The following is a 3,829-nucleotide window of genomic DNA, read 5'->3' as shown; positions in this document are numbered from 1 at the left end:
TGAAATTCGCATGAGCGCCGCTGGAATTACTAATAATAAGGATAAATCTTTCTTGTTAATTAATTATCTTCACTATTTAAATAAATTTTGATTAATAAAAAGATATACAATGAAGTTCGATTCGTGCTTGGTTATTGATAAAAGTAATTTTGTTTTAAATTAAAAATGAGGCAATGTGTTATTCCCAAGTGTAAAACGCGATCAAAATACGTGCTGTACCTTTTACTGATAGTGATAACATTATAGATGGGAGGCATGGTTCATCAATTGTCCAATATTACGGAAATATACTCGTAGGCAGTTAGAAAACGTTAAAATTTGTGAAAACCACTTTCTACCCAGGTATGTAATTATCATAGATTGACAAAGGATGCTATTCCTACTTTAAATTTAGAAATTACACTATCTACTCCTAATCAACCCCTTCAATCTGATCCAATTACTATTTCACCACCATCTGTAATTTCAAATTTCTAGATTTTTTTTCCATTTATTGTAATGAATTCCTGTACAATAGTTGACCATATTCCATCTACTTTTACATTACATACAGACAGACATCTTCAAACCCATTAAATTTCAGAGAGTTAGTCTGACAGTGGTAAAGAACAGTTTTCAATATTGTCTCCGGTCAATGTTATTGAAAATTCCAATTTACAAACTGATGTTGAGTCTACTTTACAGACTTCAACTGCGAGTCAAGCTGATTCTATACCTGCTAATTGTGAGTCTGCTTTAGAAAACATACCAGTGCACGTTAGGTCATATAACAGACTCAAGTCATGTAGAAAGCTAGATTTTGTTCATAGAGTTCCGGAAGATAAGTTTGAAACTCTTCGTAAGAAAAATTCACGTCAAGCTAATAATAATCATTAAAGAAACAACTAAAAAATAAAACTCAACTTAACAGATTAAAGGCTAAATATCAATCTTTAACTAAATTACTTAACTTAGGGGATACTTTGATACAAAAAACTTTTTGTATCAAAGTATCCCCTGTTAAGTCATTTTGAAAAGGTATTAGTAGACTAACAATTAAGATTATCTGGTGTTAAATTCAGAGGTGCTAGATATATCTACCAATGATGAAAAAATTTTTGCACTTTCCTTATCTAAAATTAGTCCAAAATGTTATACTTTCATACAGGTGTTATTCAAGGTTTTGAGGATATAGGAGGTGGTGTCAGAACAAATAATGTTGCTGATTAAGTTTTAGTTTTTATGCTGTGTGGGATATTTTCTTCTTGGAAACTACCTTTAGCTTTTTATTTTGTCCGAGATGGAATTAAATCTTTTAATTTAAAAAATATTCTTAAAGAACTTCTTGATGCTATATTTAAATCAGGATATGGAGTGAGATGTACTGTCTCAGATCAAGGGTCTGCTAATGTTGCAGCAATAAATTCATTAATATCTGAGATTTACTTATTAACCGTAATAATAGTAATGATCCTGATAATGTCTTTTATTATATATATAATAATAATAAAATATATCACATGTATGATGTACCACATTTATTAAAATGTTTTCGAAACAATTTTCAGAAAAAAGACCTACTTATTGGTAATCAACGTGCACAGTGGTCCATCATTGAGGAGCTCTATGCTACAGATGGTGAAGCCGGACGTGCAAGAACCACAACCCTGACGGATAAACACATTAGACCAACTTCTTATGACAAGATGAAGGCAAGTTGTTTTAATCCCTTTTTAATACCTTTAAACAAGCATTCCTTGTGTATATACAAGCTGAATCTCTGAAAAAGTTCCAACAATTTAAATTAAATTTAATATGCAGGGGTTTCGGAGGTTTACTGTTAGTAGGTGCGCCAAAAAAAATTTGAACAAAGCTCACAGAGATATTCATATAATGCACAAGTATGAGAAAAATATTTTAGCATTCCATGGCTTCATGGTGATCCTCTCGCACCATCTATGGTGTACAGATACAGACTAACTACATAGCCATTTTTAGTCAATTCATTTGTTATACTACAGCCTTTCTTAATGAGTACTGTTTACCAACAAATAAATTAGAAATGAAGGTAGATAACACATGTCTTTTTATAACTTATTTATTTTAAATTATGTATGGTTTGTTTATAAAATGTTATATAAAATATATTTACCATATCTGATTGTTCTATGGTAATTAAGCAAATTTATTTTCATTAATTTAAGAGCAAGTTAATTATAATTATTACTAGCGGACATCCGCAACTTCGTCCGTGTGAAAATCTAAACACACTTCATATATATTTTCATATGTTTTATATCACACCATCACACTTCACGAAGATTTTGTGTGTAAGTGTGTAAGTATGTTGTTGTATGATGATGAAGATTAAGGACAGTTAATGGAATTCCTCAACAGTTTTAAGTAGCTATTTTGTGATTGGGTTTGATTAATTTGTATTGATGAGGAGTTTTCACCTAGATGGGTTGTGACTGTCATTAGGGGTCTGGTTAGGAATACGAAAGACACTTAACGGAACTCTTCAACGATTTACAGTAGCTACCTTTTGTTAGGAATTTAAGTTGTGTAATCATGTCATCTCTTTTTATTTTTATTTATTTATTTTATAACAATATTTATATTAGATATAATAACATCAACATTAGGTAATGACCAGGATTTCTCAGGTCAGGATTCACGCAGGTCTGAGTCTGACACCATCAAGTGTCTCCTGCTACTAAAATTTCTCTTAACAAGTTCAGTGCCACATCACACGACGCCGCGTGAAACGGCCTTTTACGCTGAGGCCGGTAACGCGACGTCGCGTGGTGATGACTAACAATCTTGTACGAGCTATAGAACATCAGCTGTATCATATTGGCTTTTAGTATTTATTCGGCCACTAAAGGAAGAAATGAACTTTTGACTAGTAGGCGTGGCTTGCTGATCTTGTTTTTCTTTTGTTTGCTTTTGCTAGTTGTGCATTGAGCAGCCGCGAGGTCAAGGTAAATTTTTAATTTACCAATGAAATTTTATAATTCAAGTTACCAATATATTATGATTTTTATAAATAACTAACGGACCCCCGCGACTTCTTTCCGCGTGAAAAGCGATGTAAACTTTCAATCCCTATTTCACAACCTTCTATATATATTTTTGCAAGTTTTTTAAAGTATAATAAATAGTCCACTAATTTTACTTAAGTTTCATTTGAATTAATTCAGTAGTTTTAGCGTGGTGCGCGGTAGACAGACAGATAGACAAAAAATAACAAAAAAGTGTTTTGGGCCTCAGTATCGATCATATTAGGGGTTAAAGTATGAAATTGCCGATCTGTACTGAAAATCTAAATTGTTTATTTTTTAATTTTTAACAAATTTATTTAATCAAAATAGTTGCCATTATTATCTATACATTGCTGCCATCTAATGGGAAGGTCATTAATGCCTTTGCGATAGAACTCCGACGATCTAGACTGCAAAAACTGTGTGAAAGCATTTTGTACTGCCTCCTGGGAAGAAAACTTCTTGTCACGTAGATAATTGTCCAAATCACGAAAAAAATGGTAGTCCGTTGGAGCAAGGTCTGGTGAATACGGAGGATGACGAATAGTTTCTAACTGCAGTTCCTGAAGGGTTAAAATGGTTTCTCGTGCTTCGTCGTCATCATCATATCTACGAATCACGCGTCTTCGCGTGATGAATATATATTTAAAAATGTATAACCTTATGTATTATTTAACCGAAGATTCAATATAAAAGTATTATTAGAACCAAATTAACGGCTTTTTAAGCAACTTAAAAAAAGGAGGAGGTTCTCAATTCGACACTTGTTTTTTCTTGACCAATTTTAAAAATTCTTTTTTTGTTAA

General features: G+C 32.1%; 1 long non-coding RNA gene across 1 annotated transcript; it reads left to right on the top strand.

Annotated features, from left to right (window-relative positions):
- The first annotated feature begins 243 nt into the window (after positions 1–243).
- Positions 244–1,690, top strand: LOC128198566 (uncharacterized). Its single transcript, XR_008251311.1, has 2 exons — positions 244–342; positions 1,548–1,690. It is a non-coding gene; the product is annotated as an uncharacterized LOC128198566 (long non-coding RNA).
- Positions 1,691–3,829: the final 2,139 nt, after the last annotated feature.

This window comes from Bicyclus anynana, chromosome 12 (genome assembly GCF_947172395.1).
Source record: "Bicyclus anynana chromosome 12, ilBicAnyn1.1, whole genome shotgun sequence".
NCBI classification, from domain to species: domain Eukaryota; kingdom Metazoa; phylum Arthropoda; class Insecta; order Lepidoptera; family Nymphalidae; genus Bicyclus; species Bicyclus anynana.
Note: the sequence above shows the minus strand (reverse complement) of the source record. Positions and strands in the feature narration are given on the sequence as shown.